This window comes from Paroedura picta, chromosome 4 (genome assembly GCF_049243985.1).
Source record: "Paroedura picta isolate Pp20150507F chromosome 4, Ppicta_v3.0, whole genome shotgun sequence".
In the NCBI taxonomy this organism is placed as follows: Eukaryota; Metazoa; Chordata; class Lepidosauria; order Squamata; family Gekkonidae; genus Paroedura; species Paroedura picta.
Window position 1 is genome coordinate 56466796 of NC_135372.1, and position 21994 is coordinate 56488789.

General features: G+C 43.8%; 1 long non-coding RNA gene across 1 annotated transcript in view; it reads left to right on the forward strand.

Moving 5' to 3' along the window:
• The window catches only part of LOC143836791 (uncharacterized), a 77296-nt gene extending 55543 nt beyond the window's left edge, over positions 1-21753 (forward strand). Inside the window, exon 3 of the long non-coding RNA XR_013230737.1 lies at positions 21511-21753. This is a non-coding gene — a long non-coding RNA (uncharacterized LOC143836791). The remainder of the gene's footprint in view (positions 1-21510) is intronic.
• Positions 21754-21994: the final 241 nt, after the last annotated feature.

Consider the following 21994-nt stretch of genomic DNA (forward strand, 5'->3'; position numbering starts at 1 on the left):
GTGTGACTGGTCTGCTCTGCTTTGAGGGCCTGGGAAGGGAGAATCTCTCAAGGACCGTTTACACACTGCAGGTTTCATGCCGGGCTGCAGGCTGGAGTTTTAGTCATGGCAGGTTGCCCTACTCCTTCCTGCATCCACACGGGGGACCATTTGGCCTGGTGTGCCTCATCTGCCCCTGATTTTTGCTCCTGCATGGGAGCTGGGGCAGTGAAGTTCCCAGTGCATAAACGGTCAAGGAGCACTTCTGGGAGATCCAGCTGTCAACCTGTTACAGGGCAGAGGGGGCCGCTCTGCTGCCGCCACAAGCTGCTCTTGGCTTCGCGAGATGAGCAGCCCTGATGGGTGGAAGGGTATCTGACTGCCTGCAGAACTTCTGGGCTGGCTTGGCCAGAGGGAGGGCAGGCAGCAAGGAGCTTCCATCCACACCACTGGCTGCGCTGCAGCAGGGCAAGACAACAACAGGTAGCCAGGTACCCCAAGCCCTGGGCTTCCCTGGCCTCACCTCTTGCTCTTCCCACTGTGAGTTGTATTTCGCATTCCTGAGCCAGACATGAGTTATTACCTGTTGAGCCCCATGTGGCCTGCCTCTGTCTCTCCTTGGCACAGCTACAGCCCGGTCTCTCTCCAACGAGAAGGCACTGGGAGAGTCCTCCCCGCACTGTCCAGAGACACACATCCATGTGCATGGAGCACCACTGCCTGCCCCCTCATCCTTCCCCTCCCCCTGGGCCTGTTGCTGCCTCCTTGTCCTGCTGGGGAGATATGTCACCTTCCTTGGGGGCTGCAAAATGCCCAGTGGCGACCCTCTAATGTGGCACCCAGGGCGTGTGTCCTGCTTGCCGCACCCTAGGTATGCTACCACCAATCAGTGGCTTGACAGCTCTGACAACTTTGATTTGATGTAGTCAGGCAGCAGAGAGAAGGAAAGTGAATGAGCAACAGCAGAAGATGTCATTAACACAGTGGGAATGCAGCTAGAACAGTGTCTTCTGGTGTGCCACTGAAGTGTTTGGTTCTCTCAGTCACTTTCTCCGCTGTCTGTATGTTTTACTTGCATCCTAAAACCATCAGTCTACAGTACTGTGGAACACCTCCCCTTCCCTCAACATCTGTTTGGTGGACAGTTTAATATCTTTCTTCTTAATCATCTGCCAAACTTTCTGTGGCTTTCTGTTGCTTCTAATTGGGTTACTTTTGAAAATTGTATAGTTAAATTGTATTGCAGCTTTGGTTTATGGACCCCTCTCCCTCCCCTCCAGATCTAATTTGGTCCTAAAACCTGATGAGCTCTGTGTGTGTGTGTGTGTGTGTGTCAGTGTAATGAACCTTTGGGCTTGAATGGCCACCGTTTTTCTTGTAGCATTAAATTCTTCTAAAAGAGTGCTGTCATTCCTTTTTAATTTTTCCAATTCTAGGAATTTGTTACAGTGAGGTAAAAGCCTAGTTTTAATGCACATTTGTGATTGCTACATCTGGATTTCATGAGGAAGCTGGCCACTGTCCAAAGGCAAATGGCACTTAAGAGGAAACATCACACAACTGTGGCCCAGTTGTATACTCCCTGCTAATGACCAATAATCAATCATTTCTCCCATTTAAAGCAGTACTAACTTTATCTTCAGTTCTTCCAAATGAGCATCCATCTGAATTCTCCGTGGACCTAGGATGGAAATCACTCATAAAAGGACAGATAATAAAGCTCCTTCATCTGCTTCTATCCAGAGTAATTTGAAACCCCAAACAAACACTTCAAGGCATATTAACTATTAATCTGCAGCATTAGTCAAAAAGGGAGGCCTGGTATTTAGAATTCAGCTCATTGCAGGGTGTGTGTGTGTTTGTGTGTGTGTGTGTGAGAGAGAGACAGAGGGAGCAAGTTGATAGAAAAAACAGTTTAAAAAGACAACTGAAAACTGTTTAGAATGCAAGTGTGCACCATGCTGCTCTTTGGGACGAGGTTAATGATATGCGACTTTTCCATCAGAAAATATGAATATATTTCTCTTTGATGAATTTCTATATTGTGCCCAAATAACAAAACCTTGACTTTATGTTTCTATTTAAATAACCCCCCAGAAAACTTGCAGAGGCTGCATCTACATAATTAGGAGTGCCCATTTGCCTGTTGTTATTGCCACAACTGTAAGGCATTCACACTTTCAACTGGGGTTATGCGATCTGGTTGCCAAAGTGGTCGTTCCCACCTGTAGCAGCCCGCACCGCGCTGTGTGTGTGTGTGTGGGGGGGGGCGGGGCGGCGCGTCGGGCGATGCACACACGCAGGTGCAGAGCTCTGGGCCTGCATGTGTGCATTGCCCGGTGCGCCTGTGCCCGTGCTTCCCCCCTCCCCCCCGTGGTGCGGCACTAGCTGCTATGGGCGGGAACGTTTCAACCGAGTGTTTGCTCAAGAATTTTGTGTGCACTTCCCTCTAACAGCTACCACTAACCGCTCATTGTGTCACTCAAAGGGCTTTAAAAATAAATAATTGCTAAATAATTGCTAATAATAAAAATTAATAATTTGCTAATTGCAAATAACTTTATAATAACTTTGCCACAATCTCCTAGTTTATCGGAAAGATGCCCCTTTCCCTGTATATTGCCACAATAAAATATCTTGTGATATACTTTTTTTTAAAAGGTGGGAATTCAGAGGAATTAATAGAGCATAGCAACAGATTGTTATAACATTATTGTGCTGTAGTGAAATAACAATTTTCATTTTCTTTTTAAAATCACTTAAAAGAACTTTTTAGTGGCCCAGGAAAGAAAATAGTGCCAGTGAGAGGCCTCTGGGAGGAAAATGGTGTAGTCAGGGGCAGCACTTCTTAAATATGAAACTTACTCTCAAGACTGCTTGCTGATGCCTTAGGCGGCTTTCTTTCTAAAACGATTATATCATATTTGGTTTAAGAAAGAACATATCAAAGACCGCAAAAACCTAGAAAGTGAACAAGTCTTAGAACAGGGTCCCCAACCTTTTTGAGCCTGCAGAATTCTGTCATAGCATGGTGGGCACAGCCACAAAATAGCTGCCATAAAATGGCTGCTGCAGGAGGCGGAGCCAACTACAAAATGGTTGCCCCAGTTTACCTTCAGTCATATGGTGAAGATTCTTGTGGTGTGATGTCAGCTGCTGCTAAAGCAACGTTTTGAAATATCTGTACAGCTAATCAAATCTCCAGTGGCCAGTCAGAAACCTTGCTGGGCAAAAGCCCCACCTGGCCCCCTACTTTCTAAAAACACTTGGTGGGTGTCAGAAACAGTGTCATTGGGTGTATAGCACCAATGAGCATCACATTGGGGACCCCTACTTTACAGGATCAGGAAGTATGGATAATCCCAAAAACATTCTGCTACCATTTGTAAGTCAAGAGAGAGAGAGAGAGAGAGAGAAAAAAAAGGCTTTGCATGGATAAAACCAGAATATTAGCTGAAGAGGATTAAAGGATAGCTGTTCTTATCCTTGCTGGAGACCTAGTGCACTCACTTAATACTTCTCATTATTACAAAGGATGTGGTAATTCATTAAACATTGAATATTAAAAACAGAAACCAAATTGCACCAGTTGTATGTGCCATATAAACCCATGAATTTTATTTAGTTATTTATTTGTATTCATAGACCACCCCCGTTTGCAGCTCAGGGTGGTTTACAGAAAATGTTAGATGAGTTAGTGCAGAATAAGTTTGGTAACTGTGTTGGCAATCTTAACATCAACAATAATAATATAACTATATCAACAATCTTAACGTCATCCACAGTCAGGACATGACATAACATGTTCAGGTGACATTCTGTCCACAATCCCATAGTGTGGTTGTCTGGATAGAAGGCTGTGTGCGTGCCACCCAACGGATGGAATCATTGGCCTTGACCAAACGCCTGGCAGAAAAGCTCCATTCTGCAGGCCCTGTGGAACTGTGGTAGCTTAGGCAGGGCCCAGCCCTCCTCTGGGAGTTCGTTGCACCAGGTGGGGGCCAGGACAGAGAATGACATGGCCCTGGTCGAGGCCAAACGTGCTTGAGCCAGTAGGTATTGGCTGAGCGTAGTGCTCTTTGGGGAGTATAGGCAGTCTCTCAGGTATGCTGGTAAAGGTAATTACTAAACCTTAAGTAGGCTTGTGCACTCACCTTCTGGTCTGTACTGCCTCAGCTTCGTAGGAAGACACCTCGACCTCAGGCGGCTTCGGGAGATACTGCCTTGGTTGCCTCAGAGATCTCCAAAGCTTCAGGGATCTTTGAGGCAGAGCTTTGGAGGCCAGGGCTTCCATGCCGAGGAGAGCAAGGGTGGCGATGGCAGTGTCCTGGCCGGCAGCCGCATGCCGCATAAGAGCAAGAGCAGGAGCGACAGAGGTAGCGCATCAGCTGGCAGCCACACGCTGCAGCAAAGCGAGGGCAGGGGCAGTGGCAGTGATGCACCAGCCAGCGGCTGCACGCTGGAGCAGAGCCTGGCAAGGAGAGCAGGAGTGGCCGCGGTGCACCAGCTGGTGGCCAAATGCTGGAACAGAGCCCAGCTGCCGGATGAGCCTGCCATGCAGGGGACGCGGAAGTGGAGGGGCGGGCAGGTCGGTTCTTGTCCTCCTCCTCCTTTGGGGGGAGGGGGGAGGGGCATCCCTGGATCCAAGGCACCTCAGAGAGCCCTGAAATGCACCTTGGAACGGCCGCCTCGGATCTGTCTGGCTATGGGGTTTGGTGCCCTGGACTGCCTCGGGCCGATTTTTCTCCAAGGCAGCCATGCCTCAGAGGTTTCTTGGCTGAGCTGAGCTGAGGCGCACATCCCTAACCTTAAGCCTGATCCAGTATTCAAGTGGTAACTATTGCAGCTGTTGGAGCGTGGGCCGGATGTGGGCCCTCCAAGGTGTTCTCGTGAGAACGCTGGCCACTTTTTTGAACCAGTTGTAGTTTGCAGATCAGGGATAAAGGTAGGCTTACATAAAGCGAGTTGCAGAAATCCCATTTAGAAATAACCGTCGCACGGTTCAGTGTGGCTAGGTGTTCCGGGGCCAAGTAGGGTGCTATTAGTTTGGCTTGCTGCAGGTGGCCGAATGCCAGCCGCGCTACTCTTGTTACCTGCACTTCCATAAAGCGGGATCAAACTGACTAGATAGGATCAGGAGCAGCGGCAACAGTTTCTAGAGTACACTAAAAGGGAATTCATTTTAGATACACACACACACACACACACACAATTATACAGTATGTACTCATTCTTATATGTCATGTCCTCATGAGCTAAACTGAAAATAGTAATATAGCAATACCTTTTAAAAAGTTATTAAAACTTCCAGAATGGCTCCTTGAACTTCTGTTGTTCATTATGGATTCAGTCTTCAAGTAGTGAAAATATAAATCCATTTTTTCTCTCCGCCCTGCTGGCAGAAAACACACACACACACACACACACACACACACACACACACACAAACAACACCCCCCCCCATGAGAGGGATTTCCCCAGTACTGATTTACTCTGTTTTAGATTAACTATCCTACTTGCAAGTTTTTTTTCTTACAGAGCTATTCTTCCGAGTCATTTTGCCCCTCTGGATTATGGCTCATGGATGTTATGTTGCCCCAACTTGATTTTGGATTATTGGTGGTAAGAGGTGTACTGATGTTTTTATCTAATGAAATATTTCCATTCAGTCTCTCCCCTTTCCTGATTTCTCTGCTGTACTGCATTTTCTTTCCCTTACGACAGAAGCAAAGAGATCGGGAACATCTTGGCTCCTTTCTTGCTGCAAATGTTCTGTGCAATGTTATTCTTGGGTCTCCATCCTCTCTGTTTACTGATTTCTCCTGGTAACATTGAGCTCGTCTACTTTGCAAGCCAGGTGCCTCTTCCCTTCCCGCTCCCCCAGTCCCAGATCACTCTTGGCTCTTCCTGCGAAGGGTCTGACTTTGAAACCTGTTTTCCTGCTATGGTGAAAACATCTGCTACGCTTTGGGAATTAGCAGCACTAGACACAATGTTTTTTTTAATAGCTATTTATAAATGTGCCCAAACAGTACAATATAATCAGGCATAATAAGATTTAAATGCCTGTTCAATGCATAGCCCTGCGGTAAGGCCATTTTCACATCATCTTGCATTGGATTACATTACATTTATTGAATTTCATTTTAGCTTTTGTTGCTGGTGTCACACAGGGCCTTGGAATGGGGAATCTGCTATCAGTGGAAGCTCAAATGAATATGTTTTTAATGATTTTGTGAGTGCACAGGAGTTCAAACATAGTTGAATCTGCAGCTAATGTGAAGTTTGTTTTTTAAAGATGAAGTTAAAACAACAGCTTCCTGATTTCCAGAAAGGCTGGCTTCCAGTTCCCTATAAACCATGGTGACACCATAATGGGTTTATTCTCCCCACCCATTACTAGGTTAATATCTTTGGAATAAATGGCATGCTTGGGAGGTATAATTACACGCCTTACACAAATTTGGAAGGCACGTTTCCCGATACAGCTCCATGGGAGTTCACAAATGCACATTGTCCAGCGATTGAAATCACAGACACAGATGAAACATAAGTTTTATTTTGTCTCAGACACACGTTACAATGAAGTTAGTTTATCTGGGAACAGAGTGATGAGCACCCACAGAGAGAAGTACATTTTATGTATGGATGCGACCCTCTTTGAAGTGTCTGTCTCTGTTATATCTGTTGCAGAGCGCAGAGAAACAACATAAGAGTACTTGACACTCCCTCAAAAAGGCCCCATGACCGTATCCAGGGTTCCCCTAATGGAGGGCAGAACCAATCAACCCAGCATTTTGTTGGCCACAAAGTTTTAAAAAGTACTCTGGTGACCAAAATAAGGGTCTGGGAGGTCTGAGTTCTATTGTGTCCTGTATCTGATCAAGGGGATAAGGCTTCTTGAATCCAGCTGAACGTTTTCACAGATGGAAGGGTTTTCTCCCATGGAACAAAGATTTCATGTCATCCCCATCTTCTGCATCCCCAAATGCCCTTGGAAATGCTCTTCCAGGGGAAATATTTGGCTGGAGCCAAGCCATTACAGACTCATTGGCTTTGTGTATAAAGCCTATCGATACATCACACAGAATGTGGCTGAGATGATGGTAGGATTCTACCACCCAGATAGTAGAGTTCATGTGCCAGGGTTTTGAATAGGGGGGGAAATCCTGCTCACATACAGTAAAACTAGCATATGAGAGTGACTTGTTTCATATAGCCCTTCCTTACATGTGATGTTTTTAGACAGGGAATTATTCAAATATGATACCCACCTGGCTGTCCAGAGTGATGCCGACCAGAATTCTGCCACTATATTCTATGTAGTGAATGGCTGTAATATATGTACAAATTGTGTCTCTTGCTATTGACACTTCTGCAATTCTGTTGACATCACTGAAATTACAGGACATTTACTGTATGTTAACTACAACTAGCAATCCAGCTCCAACTAGCAATCTGGAGCACACCTTGAATTTGTTTTCTTACATATAATGTCTCCTTTGTTTTCTTTTCTCTTTCTCCTGGTTTGTCTTTCACCTTTCATCTGTTTATTTTTCTCCCATCCCCTTTCACATACAAACTGTTCCCGTGTGGCTGCTAACCTGCTGTTGCAACTCGTATATGGACTACAACTTGCAAACTGAAGAGCAGTGTACTAGCATGATTTATTTTTCCTATGGCATGTGTAATGTAGCCAGGAGACCTGTGGACCGTCTGGCAGCCAGGCAAGGGACATTCAGAGGTGGTTTGTGATTGCCTTCCAAGGTATGACAGGATCGGGCTTGCCTGGGCTACCCAGGCCCCTAGCACATTGTGGTTCATGACAATGTACCCTCCAAGCTTTCAGTGTGCCATAATTTCTAGCCCAACTGCTCCACGTGTTTAAAATGTAAGCTGTTTGTTTGCCCAGTTGCCCGTCGTTCTTTCCTTGCCCGTTGTTCTTTCCTTGCTCGTCTTCTTTCCTACAAACCTACATATTTCACAGGGGCCACCAGGAAAGAGGCAGACAGTGGCTCCTCACTTGCCTCAAAGTCGCTTGCTGGGGTCTCCAGAAGTCAGTTGCAACTTAACAGCAAATTCATACATACATTCATATATAATGCAGCATACAGGACCATTGGTCTACCAGGTCAGTATTGTATTCTTTAAGTAGCAGCAACTCTCAGGCTGAGGTGTTTCCCTGCATGTGCCACCTGGTTCTTTAACCCCAAAATGCTAGAAGCTGAACCTGCATGCAAAGCAGATGTTCTACAACAGGGCCGTAGCCCCTCTCCAAATATTTATGTGTTTATGTCACAGAAAGCCCACTTCCTCGCCAATGGGGACCATAACAGTTTACATTGTTCTTGTCTCCATTTTATTTTCACAAAAATGCAGTGAGGTAGGTTAGGCTGAGAGTGTGTGCCTGACCCAAGGTCATCCAGCAAGTTTCCATGGCAGAGTGGGGATTGGAACTGGTTCTTTCGGATCTGATTCCAACACACTAACATCATGGAACTGAGCATGTTAAAAGGACTGATGAAGAAGAGCCGGTTTATTGTACCCCCCTGTACACTGATGTGAGCATGTGCGATACAGAACAATATGCAATCTATCCCAAGTGAAAGGATTATCTTCCTTTTGTATCTTTACTTATCCTGCATCTCATCTGTAAGCAGGTAAAGTACTTTGAGCTGTCAGTCCAGCATGTTTTGGTAAAACTGAACTCTCATGAAAGGTCTAAAAAAATACCCTCTTTTTCTTAAAAAAAAGAAAAAGAAAGAAAGCATTTAACAGCTAAATTATAGTGCTCTAAGCATTAAAAATGTCTTTTGCTTAGCAGCATCTCAAGCATGGAAATTTTCATTATGTTTTGTCATATGTTTTTATTCCCATTTAAAGTTAGAGGAGGGGACAAGGAAACCTGGAGAGAACCCCGCCTGAATTGAGATGGCCATCGCTGAGAGGAACTGAAGACAGTATATTAATCTGACAGCTGGTGACAAGATGTTGTGTTAATCTATAGCATGAGGGAAGGCAGAGTGGAACGGTGGAATGAAAGAATGTTAGGAGAGTGCACACAACAGTGCACTAAAAAGGTACACCGAAATATATTTGTATTGATTGTAATTGCCCGCTATTTAGTGTGCCGTTATTTTCTTGTCTTCAGCTGATGCCCTTAATCATTTTTGTCATCACACACTCGAAGGCTTTTGAGTAAAGCCCATACCTTATTCCTCATATCATTTTCTGAAGGTTTTGTAGGGGGAGGGGTGGAGGGGCAAGCAATCTATATGAACAGGAATCAATCTTGTTTGTTATCTTCAAGAAGTATTGTAGACTAACCCTTGAAAAATGAATGCTGGCCATTGTTATGCAGGAAGGCATTCAGTGTTATCTTACAGCCGGTGATTGTCTGTGAAATGGACACAGGACTACCATGCTCAGTTCTTTTAAAATAAAGGTCTAGACTTTCATTAAATGCTGACAATAATCTCAGGCTACTGACCTGTCATAGAGCAAAGACATTAAGCCCAAAATAAAAGGCACATTAAATGGAATTCTCTACTAAGTTCTAAAACTGATCCCTGAACAGAAGAAATATCTTAATGGTGCCAAATCTGGTCACTCAGGTCATGTTCTTAACCTTTTAAAAACTTTCTTCCTCCATCTTACTGGCCACCTCCTTTCATATCATTTGTCTCTTAAATCCTCAAAATGTTTGCCCCTCTGTCCAAGGAACAGAGATCTGCTTCTTCCCCAAAAGTCTCTCCCATGGGAAATTTACCTCATAGTATGGGTGGAGGAAGATACCCAGAAAATTCTGTGGTGCCCACCCACTGTTAACTTGCTTTCTGACCATATCTATCCCGAATCCCCTTTGTCTACCTTAAAAATGGATCTTCAGCTAACCTCTACAGCTTGAAATTCAGAATGGATTGTGGGGAAAATTATCATTGGCTCTGAGCTGTAAGCAGAATAGGAAGCAATGCATTCTGGGTACGGTTGCCAACCTTCAGGTGGTGGCTGGAGAGCTTCGCTATTACAACTGATCTCCAGGCGACAGAGATCACTTCACCTCCTGAAAATGACTGCTTTGGAAGGTGGACTCTATGGCATTGAAGTCCCTGCCCTCCCCAACCCTGTCCTCCTTAGGCTCAACCCCAAAATCTCCAATTATTTCTCAAACTGGAGGTAGCAACCCTATTCCAGGGACAGAGGCAGAGAGTGAGGGGTGGGACTGTGGTTAGCACTATGCCATAGTTAGCATTAAAAGGGCTGACTACCTCACAAAAGACAAGAAGAAGAGTTGGTTCTTATATGCCACTTTTCTCTACCCGAAGCAGTCTCAAAGCGGCTTACAATCGCCTTCCCTTTCCTCTCCCCACAACAGACACCCTGTGAGGTAGGTAGGGCTGAGAGCCCTGATATTACTGCTTGGTCCCAGCAGCTTTATCAGTGTTGTGGTGAGCCCAAGGTCATCCAGTTGGCTGCATATGGAGGAGTGTGAAATCAAACCCGTCTCACCAGATTAGAAATTGGCACTCCTAACTGCTATACCAAGCTGGCTCTCAAGGCAGTTTTAGCTAGGAGCCTGGTACTGGAAGGAGTGGGATGAATATGGAATCCTCAGTAGGGGAGGACTCTAGGACTGTGCCTCACAGTCCTAGAGTGATGATGGCGCTCCCTGCTTCTTGAAATAGGATGCCTGGAATTTGCATGGAATCATAGAATAAAAGAGTTGGAAGGGACCTCCTGGGTCATCTAGTCCAACCCCCTGCACAACGCAGGACACTCACAGCCCTATTTCTCATCCACTGTAACCTGCCACCCCCTTGAACCTTCACAGAATCAGCTTCTTTGTCAGATGGCTATCCAGCCTCTGTTTAAAAATCTCCAAAGATGGAGAACCCACCACCTCCTGAGGAAGCCTGCTCCACTGAGAAACTACTCTGTCAGAAACTTCTTCCAGATGTTTAGACGGAATTTCTTTTGAATTAATTTCATCCCATTGGTTCTGGTCCATCCCTCCAGGGCAAGAAAGAACAACTCTGTTCAATCCTCTATATCACTGCCTTTTAAATACGTGAAGATGGTTATCAGTTCCCCTCTCAGTCATCTCCCCTCCAGGCTAAACAGACCAATTTCCCCAACCTTTCCTCATATGCCTTGGTTGCCCTCCTCTGGGCATGCTCCAATTTGTCTACATCCCTCTTTAACTGTGGTGCCCCAAACTGAACACAATACTCTAAGTGAGGCCAGACCAGAGCAGAGTAAAGTGGTACCATCACAATACTGGACAAGATTCTCAGTTTGATGCAGCCTCAAATCGTATTTGCCTTTTTAGCCACCGAGTCACACAGTTGACTCTTGTTCAATGTGTGGTCTACTAAGACACCTAGATGCTTTTCGTACATACTACTGCCAAGACAAGTCTCCCACATCCTATATTGGTGTCCTATAACGGTTTTTCCTACCTAAATGTAAAACTTTACATTTGTCCCTATTGAATTTCATTTTATTCAGTGTAGCCCACTTCTCGAGCCTTTCAAGATCATCCTGTATTCTGATTCTTTCTGTTGTGTTTGCTACCCCTCCCAGTTTAGTATCATCTGCAAATTTAATAAGTACCCCCTCTAATCCCTCATCGAAATCATTTATAAATATATTGAACAACACAGGCCTCAGGACAGATCCTTTGTGCACTCCACTTGTCACTCTTCTCTAAGAGGATGCTGAACCATCCTTTGGGTATGATCTGTCAACCAGTTATTAGTCCACCTGACAGAATTAGGATCCATACCACATTTTACCAACTTGTCAACAAGAATATCACGTGGAACCTTATCAAAATCTTTACTGAAATCCAGATAATCTATGTCCACAGCATTCCCCTGATCCAGCAAGGTAGTTACTTTCTTGAAAAAAGAGCTAAGGTTGGTCTGACTTGACTTTTTCTTGCGAAACCTGTGCTGAGTCTTCGAAATCATAGCTCTCTGTTCCAGCTGCTCAAGGACCATTTGATGATTTGTTCCAAAATTCTGCCAGCTACAGATGTCAAGCTGATGGGTCAGTTGTTACCTGGATCCTCCTTTTTTTCTTTCATGAAGATGGGGACAACATTCGCCTAACTTCAATCATCTGGCACCTCACCTGTTTTCCAAGAAGTGTCAAAAATAATGGACAGAGGTTCAGAGATTATGTACGCAAGTTCTTTCAGTACCCTTGGATGCAATTCATCTGAACCTGAATCTACCTGCAGGTAGTCCTGAAGAACCAGACATGTTGGCTTTTTAAAAATACATCTTATATTCTGTTTCCCCCCTCAAAACCTATGATGCTGAGTAGAAATTCACTAAGTATTCCGCAATAAGCCTTCATAATTGATTTTAAAAGCTGTTCAAGCTTCTTCAAGGACAAGAGAAGCTCAATAAAATTCTGTGCTAGCAGCCTTCTGTTTTGTTCCTGACTGGATGGCAAGTAGATGGAATCCAGGCCTTATATTTTGAAATGAGGAGAAAATCTCCAGCACAATAAAATGCACAAAAAAAATAAGAGGCTTCCCCCATTATGCTGCATAATTGGAATGGTGCTGAGTTTTCATGTTAGATAAGTGAATGTGCCACTCAAATTCACAGACAGATGTGGTACTTTTGTACTGCAGAATTAAAATTGGTTTGATACCCATTCCATCACTGTGTGTCTATTGCATTTTCCTCACCCTTCTTCCAAGGAGTTCTGAGAACTGAGATGTAGAATGGAACATCCTTAATTATTCAGACAAAAACTCTGATGTTGTTGTTTCAAAATACCTGCTTTTAAGTGTTATATATTTTCAAATGGGGATGTGGATCTTGTTTTAAACTGAGCAAGGACTGTACAGCTAGCAGCATTGATTCTGTGAAATGCTGTCTGCAAACTATGACACTAGTAAAGAGCTTTAAATTTTTCCTTTTGTCTGGTTCAAACAGACTCCTGCTATACATGCTGAAGACTCACCCTGCATCTGTTCTGAGATCATGCCCATTTTTAGGGTTTGAGATTAGACTGGCAGGAGGGCAATTTAGGCAACAAGAAGTAACTTTCATGGCTTAAAACATGGCCACAGCTTTTATTCAACTTTTGGGAAGTGTTGACATGGCATAAGGTCCAGAAGCCTGCATAAGTGGTCAGACTACCACACCCCTGATCTCAGTGGACCTCAAGGCATATCTGCCCTTTTCCCAGCCAGGAACATGGGCTCCCTTTTTGCTGAGATCCCTGACTAGGGAAGTGTACCATCTGAGGTACTGTGGGAGGTGTACACCTCCCTTGGTCCACCTCAGACCACTTGGCAGTGTGAGTCCAGCCTTCCCATCTGGGTCAGCCCCGCTCACACCCTGCCGTCTCTTACGGCGGCCCCTGAACATGTGGAGTCAGGTATGCAAATCGAATCTTCTCCCAAAACAGGCTCCACCTTGTGCCAACCTGCAAGCTATGACAACTTTATCCAATACAACAAACCATAACACGTTCACATAACTAAAACGCATAATGATGGTGATCTAGTTGCCTTCTTTGGTGGTGAGATGGCAGGGAGACTATCTCAGTAGCAGGGAAACCTCACACTCTCACCAGGCTCCACAAGTCTCCAAGAATTTCCCAACGCTAGCACTTCTCTCAGTTATGTTGATGGTAGGGGGGGGGGAAGATCTGTAGAGCCTTTTTGTGCTCCTGGGACTTCTGTGGCTTTCCTTTGCTTTAAAAAGAGATGTATAGGGTCTAGTATTACTTGTCAGTTTCTAAAAGATGTACCAATGGTGTAGAATTGAGTGAGTTAGGAAAGTAGACAAAAAGAATAACTCAGGGACATGGGCTGATAGTGTGGGAGGAAACAGCTACAGGAACTGACTCAGGGCCATTCCGCACAAGGACCAATGTTGCCAATTGTTTACAGAATGCAGAAACGCTATATTAAATAGTGGAATTTCGTCATTCCACATACCTTTATTTTTAGTGGAATATAGAAGTCCCAGTAGCGTTTCATTCATTCCCCACAGGTTTCTGGTCTCGCTGGAATTGCAACAAAGGAAGCAATCATTTTCTGCCTGGCCGTCAATCAAACGGAACATCCAATGGGCTGTTGTGTTCATGCTCCCGAAAAGCCCCTTTCCCTTTAAGAACTGTTTTTTTTTAACCAAACACACACGTTGCAACGAATCTGCGTTCAATCGTTGCATCGGAAAGACCTTTTTGCTGACATAGGAGCTGGCGATTAATCATTTACATGCTCCTCAAGTAGAACCCCTCCCCCCGGACGCGATTTGTGGCCAAAATTACTGGCAGTGCCGAACAGGGGGCTGTGTTGTGCTTGGGAACTTAGGGAGGTTTGTTTTACTTTAAATCACTTCTGTGGAGGGACTTTAGCCAGTGAAGCCTTGCTCGTTCGTTGCTTTTGCAGGTCTAAGGGGGAAAAAATGGTAATCGCTTCTCCGGAGGTTTGGGGGCGAGAGCGGGGGAGGGACTTTCTTTCTACCACTACGTTGAGAACGCACATGTCTTTCGCTGGTTTGTTGCAGCTTGTGTGCAGAAGTGTAGCGATTTTTTTCAGGGGAAATCCACTTTTCCCGAAGCGCTACAACGAAGCGCTTTTTGCGGGAGTGTTGCAGGAATATTGCAGATTGTGTGTGATGTCATGCGGAACGTTGAATTTGTAGCGTTTACCAAAGGTAAGACTTCTGCTACATTTAAGTCATAAGGAATGGCCCTCAGAAAAGGAGGCCCAAAGACAGAATTCAGGAGATACCAACAGCTTTCCTTATTTATTTATTTCTATTAATTATTAGATTTCTATACCGCTGCTCACTGTCGCCTCATGCCAGTTTACACATACAATTCTAAAACAATAAAACCCCAATAGAATCCCCATTATCCAGGGGGGAGTCCAGCTGTCCGGCCGTCCATTAGGAGGTAGAGCTGGGTGTCATCTGCATATTGGTGACATCCCAGCCCATAGCCCCGGACCAGCTGGACTAGAGGGCGCATATAGGTGTTAAAAAGCGTGGGGGAGATTATCGCCCCATGCGGAACCCTGCAAGAGAGCCCACAGGGGTCCGACAACTCATCTTTTCTTTATTACTCCTGCCTGACTCTCAGTTAATTACTACTTGAAAAAGATGTGGTTTCAGTAGTATTGTACACAATAAATCTCAACTTTTAGCATAAAACCATGAGAGTCAGCTTTGTCTGATAATGTATAGCTTTTACAGGACACAATTATCCCAAAATAGGACTTTTGAGACATGAAAGTGTTCAAAAAGATGTCTTGAGAACGGGCTCTCTGTGTGAAACCATGTTGGTGGAGCTTGTCTTTAGATCTATTAGTTTTGACAAACTCAGTTATTCCGGTGTTTCTCATCATCTGTGAAGTTAACAAGGGCTGATAAGAGATGATGAGGCCCCATACCAGTTTGTATTTCAGAACTCATAAATATTTCACAATGCCACTTTCTTACAATCAGATACATTAGTTTGCTGAGTGTCGATATTGCTGAATATTCACTCACTTGCTGGGCTTTCACAAAGGCACTGGTACGATAAACCATTTTAAAAATCAACAGATAGCAGCTGCAGGTTGTGTGGCACTGCTCCACAGATGCTTACTTTCAAGTTACGTTTATACATGGAATTGAATAGTTGATTTCCCCCCCGCTTAACTGGTCAGAATGGTTGTCATCTTCTAGGAAAACAGATTAACGCTATTCACAGAAATAGACTGTTTTTAATCATACATCATTTTATATTGGGAGGGATTTACAATTTTAACTCAAAACAAATTAAACTAATTTTGAACACTTTGGACCGATCAAGGTGATTCTTTACGGAACACGCATTTGCAATCTGCAGCATGTTCAACGTTTCACATTTAATGCTAAGATATTCTGTTTCCAAGAAACATAAATACAGTGTTTGTATTTTGAAGCAAAAATATCATGTTTAATCCGGTGGGGAAAAATTGGCCTCAAACTAACAGCAGTAAGGTTTTCTCTCCCCGCCCCTCTAGCTTTAATAAGATTGAGCGCACAAATACCATTTGATTAACAGCTGCAATATTAATTTCCCTTTTTTGGTTGCTTGACTCACAGTGAGAATCATGTCAAGGCAGTGGAGAACCAATTAAATTGATTTTAATCTTTGTCAGGGAAGATAACATGCCTTTTCCTCTTCTTGGTTAAATAATTAAAGTTTCAGTAGGTATTATTTCTGGCTTTAAAGAAATTGGTATCTTAATGTAATGGAATCCTTCTAATTACATACTTAATAGTTTTTAATAAGTTAATCATCGTTTCTCATTTAATGTGTATTTTGTTTTACATATTAAAATCTTATTTTCCTTTGTGAGACTTTTGATAAGAAAGGAAAGTTGGGAAGATTTTTAAAAAAGCAAATCATATCCCCACTTAATCTTTTTAGCTTGCCTTTGTTTTTATTTGAAGCAGTAATTCTCACATTTCAGATAAGGCTTTAAAAGAAAAAAAAGTTAACCAAAGAAATGTCATTAAAAGTATGTGGAAGTTTCCCCCTGTTATTACTTTTGTAAATATTTACAGTAATGGCATACATTACTGAATCAAAAGGCATATGCCTTTCTTGACTGTTTGGCAGGGTCTTTAACTGCTTTCCCCCAACCTGGACCAACCCCTGCTGCCCAAAGCAGGTGTCATTCACCCTACTGGCATGGGGGGGGGGAGTGGGTGCGAGGTCTGGCATCCTCTGATGTGCTGATGTCATTCAGATCCTGCACTTACTCCCAGCAGTCACTGCTTTAAGAGATGAATTGTCATCACCAGGGCTTGCATTTTATATATGTGGGATGGGTGGTAATAAATCCATGACGACTGATTGACGTTCATGTAGCACCTCAGTGCTAAAGATGGCTTAGGGTGGCAACTGGCATAAAAAAGGATAATCTAATGTAACATAAAACTATGCCAATATAGTACCGTTGGTTAAATGTGAAGCTCAGTATTGAGCTGATGACCTAGCACTAATATAGTAGGACTGGCCGAAGTATAAACCTTCCACTAAATACAATCCACTATGGCTGAATAGCCATAGTACAGTTTAGGATGCTGATGAAATCTGTGACCAATTGCAGCTTTCCTAATCTGAACATATAAATAAAACGGTAAGGGGGTGGTGGGAGGAGTTGGGACTCATTGCCTAACCGGCAATCAGGTAGGCTGTCCAAGCTGTGTCATCCCTGATTGGATGCCTGTCCAATGAATGGCCGATCAGGATGGATGTCCCACCCCTGGTTGCATCCTGGGTAATCCAGTGGCATCTGGGAGGGAGGGTGGAGGCCTGGGACTGCAGGCCTGGTTGGGGAAGGAAGGAGGGAGGGTGCCCCTATCAGTGCTCACCCTCTTCCTGAACAGCCATGGCTGCAGCCTTACCAGGCTTCAGTAGGCCTACCTAGGGGGGAGGCACAGGCAGGGGGGGAGAGAAACAGAGTCCCCATAGTGCTCCCCCCACCTTGAAAAGGCCCATCGTGGTCTCTCCAGGCCTCGTCTGGCCTGCCGTGGGTGGGGTGTGGGGGAGGCTAGTGCTCATTGTATTTTCCAGTACAATGGGCTTCTCGGCTAGTCCTTGTATAATCCCCAGCAAGGGCCGTAATGTGGCATCGAGCTACTATACCTTTCTGACTTCATGTGATGCACACTTAGAAACCATGGGTGTCAAGGATTCCTGTGGATCGATAGAGGAAGGGTATTTTGTACAATTTTGCACAAACGTCCAGGGATGAAAACAAAGATTGTTACAGTGTTAATATTGCTCTTCTCAAAACCTTCTTCAGGACACAAGCACGGACCAGATCTTATAACTTCTTCAACAGGGGGATGCAAAAGAAATGCACTTCACAAGGGTTAGCAAGGGAGAATGAAAATGTTCATGTGTGAATCAACTAACCTAAGGTTTCTGTTAACTCAGAGTTTCGCAATGCAGTTTTGTGACAATGTCAGAAAAGGCTTAATGAAATAATATTTTCCAACTACCTTTTGTGTCCTTCATGAGCTTTTAAGCAGGCATGATACTTTGAAAATACCCTAAGAATATGTAGAAGTGGTCAAAAAACATGGTGGAAAGGAAAGAAGTGGCAATAGTATATGGATGTAACTTTGAAATTTCAGTGTCTTTAATATAGCTGACATAAACTTTCTGTCATTTGAACTGCTATTTGATGAGGGATTTGTAGAAAAATAAGCTCAGTGCTGTCTATTATTCTTTTGCCAGTTTCAGGTGCCTGCTGTGATATTTTCATCTAAACATTTTTTTTAATTCACAAACTTCAGATGATGCCAAAATGACAAGTAAGAATTAAAGCTGGTTTAATTGGCTGGTACAAAATCAATCAATTGAGAAATGCCTGTGTCCTTCATGGCTGAAAATTAGGTTCAGTTGCCTAGAAAAACGACACAAAATGAGGCATGAGCAATTTGTGAGAAATATTATGAATAATGCGAGAGCCATTTCTGTGAGAACCAGCTAGTAAATATTTTATATATTCATTAGCTATGGCAACAGGAACGGTATTGGAACTCATGCAATTACTCTTTAAACAATTCATCAAGTAAAACCATCAAATTAACAGTTTATCCACAAGTGGAGGAGTTGCCTATTTTGTTTCAGACTGTTTGGCCTTATGCTGTCCCTGACTACTTCCCTCCCTCAGAGGTAAGATTTTCCCTCTGTTTTTCTTTCCTTTTTGTGACTGAACTTGTCTGGTGAACTGCAAATATCTTCATGTATCCAGTGAGTACTAGCCACATCAAAAACTACAAAGGACAACATATTTATTTTATTTATTTGTTAAGTTGTATACTGCCCCTCTCTGTGCATGGGTTTGGGGTGGTTCACAGCATAAAATAATCAGTAAAACAGCCATAAAATGGTACTGGCAATTGCCCCTCCCCCACCCCCTTAATCATCTTTGTCTACTGTCATGTTGTTCATTTATTGGTGGGTTCCCTTGGAGGGGAAAGAGAGGACAGTATGGAATTAAAAAGGGGGGAAAGTCAGAGGGGAAAGGGAAAAAGGGGAGACCCAATTGGATTATTGGCCACCATGGTCTCAACCATAGGCCTGGCAGAAGAGTGCTATTTTACAGGCCTTGTGGAACTTTAATAGCTCCATCAGGGCCTGGACCTCACCTGGCAACTCACTGCACCAGGTTGGGGCCAGGGTTCTGGTTAAGGCCAGATGGACTTCTCAAGGGCCAGGAATCACTAGCTTGTTGATATTTGCTAAGCATAGTGCCCTCTGGATAACATAATGGGAGAAGCAGTCCTTCAGATATGCAGGGCCCAGATTGCATATAGCTATGAACGTTAGTACCAAAACCTCAAAATCTGACCCAAAGCTCAACTGGTACAGCTGCTGGAGGTCAGGTTGAATATGGGCCCTCCATGAGGTCCATTTGAGGACCCGAGCAGTGGCATCCTGTACCAGCCATAATTTCTGGATCTGAGTTAAGGGTAGTCTTGTATATTTAAACTCTGCCAATAAAATGTTCTGTCCTAAACAGATTTTCACCCATCTAAGTCCCTTGAGGTCAGTGGACTTTGTAACTCTGTATTGGATGGTACTGTGGATTTTTTTTTTCATGTTGAGAATTACTCTTTCAGTAAAGTTTCCTAGTGAATGCAAATGTTGGAAGATTTCTGAATGTTTTGCCCTTTGGGGAAGGTCTATGAGAAATGCCGTTCCTAGAGATCCAGGAGCTTGGGGCATATGAACACAACTGCAATATTTATATTATATTTACAGAAGAAGAAGAAGAAGAAGAAGAAGAAGAAGAAGAAGAAGAAGAAGAAGAAGAAGAAGAAGAAGAAGAAGAAGAAGAAGAAGAAGAGAGTTGGTTCTTATATGCCACTCAAAGCAGCTTACAGTCTCAAAGCAGCTTACAGTCGCCTTCCCATTCCTCTCCCCACAACAAACACCCTGTGAGGGAGGTGAGGCTGAGAGAGCCCTGATATTACTCCTCAGTCAGAACAGCTTTATCAGTGCAGTGGCAAGCCCAAGGTCACCCAGTTGGCTGCATGTGGGGGAGCGTAGAATCAAACCCCGCTTGCCAGATTAGAAGTCGGTGCACTGTCATGGGGAACAGTTTCAAGATCTCCTTCCTCAGTGTCTTTCCTCAGGCTTTCATATAGTTCATAAGCCAGCAGGTTGGTCAATTAGCTCACTGTGATTTGAAAAAGTTTTGGATCTCTAGAGAGGGAGTAGATTGATAACTTAATTTTATTCATGTATCATCACCACGTTTGCAAACTTACCCCCAAATGTTCTAGTCTGTAGGATTACAGAACTCTGATGGTCCAGGCTAGTTCGATCTTGTCAGATGTAGGAAGCTGAACAGGATTAGGCCAGATTAGTACTTGGATGAGAGACCACCAAGCAAGTCCAGGGACATTACACAGAGGCGGGCAATGACAAATCACTTCTGAATGCCTCCTGCCTTGAAAACCTCATGGGTGTCTTGCAAGTTGGCTGACACTTTGGTGCCTGAAGGAGCCGGTCTCTCCCAGCGCAGCCAGCGCCGCACCGTGGGGGGGGGGTGAGGGGAGGTACGGGCATCAGTATGCCGGTGAACGCACACATGCAGGTGCGGAGTTTCGCACCTGCGTGTGTGCACCAACAGGCGCGCTGATGCCTGTGCCTCCCCTCCAAGCCGCGGTGCTGGCTGCGCCGGGAGAGACTGGGTGCTTCGGTCACCGAAGCGCCCAACCCTAAGCACTCACTGCCACCAGCTGGATCACAGAACAGTAGCAAAAAGTCTCTGTATCACTGGAACATTTATTGGTTAAATCCGAATATTTAAATTAAGAGCTAAAATACTTGAGCTCTTGCATTTGTTGGTAAAATAAAACTATTTTGTTAACATCATGTGTTAGCCATTTCCAGACTCTTAAATCTATTTTACAAATCTTCATTTGTGTAACTAAGGTAAAAGTTAATCTAAATTTCTCAGCTGATTTTCTAAGGTGGTTTCAGTGCGCTTGTATATTGAGTAATACATCAGGGTCAACACAAGACCTCTGGTGATTTCCTTGCCGCGGTATTAATCAGTCTTCCGTAGCAAAATGCGCCCCTAGTTCCATTTGCTTTTCTGTGAAAAAGTGCATCGTTAGCCTGTTAACATTGTAAAACTGTTTCCAAATGCTTGCATAAGAGAGCCGCTTTATTTTATCAAACATCTCCTGCACTATCTGTTCATTTAAAATAGCAAAAGTTAATTTTGTATTTTGAATTGGTGTTTATCACCTACCATCAACTTTAACTTGTAGATAATTTGGATTTATAGTGCGTCTCTGGCAATTATGTTTTTTTTTCTTAGCATGATGGTGGTGAAGTGATATTCTATTTATCAAGAACTTCTAATTTCATTATATACAGTACAATCCTAACACTGTTGTAAATCCATTCAAATTGATGGGCTTAGAAGGATGTAACTCTGTTTAGGATTGCTCTGTTCGAAACATAAGGAAATCTACTTCTTGTCCCCGCCAGTGTTGAAGTCACCAAATTAGAAGATGTCTTATTCCGGCCACAATTATGGAAGATCAGTAGGTGCTGCCCAAGAAAGGAACCGTGCCTCTAGCAACTCTCTGTGACAGACACCAAAGACCCAGAACGAGGGGAAGTACATCTGCCACCTCAGAATTCTGGTCATGCCATTGTAGAGATATGACCAAGGAATGGCCTGTTTCAGAACAATTCCCGTCTCCTTTTTCTTGTGTATATTGATGTTTTTTAAGTGCCATTAAAATATTTCATTGGTTTTGTTGGTGGTGTTGTTTCTCCATTCTGAAATCAGCTTTAATTTGTCCTGTACTCTCATTTGATCATGCTTTATTTTCTATGCAGCTGCTTTGACTGTAGAAATAATGAAACCATGTGACTAGGGTTGCCAGGCAACCACAGGAGAGGGGGAGAGGTGGGTACTTACAGCATGGGTGTGTGCACAATTGTCTCTGTGCAATGATGCCACTTC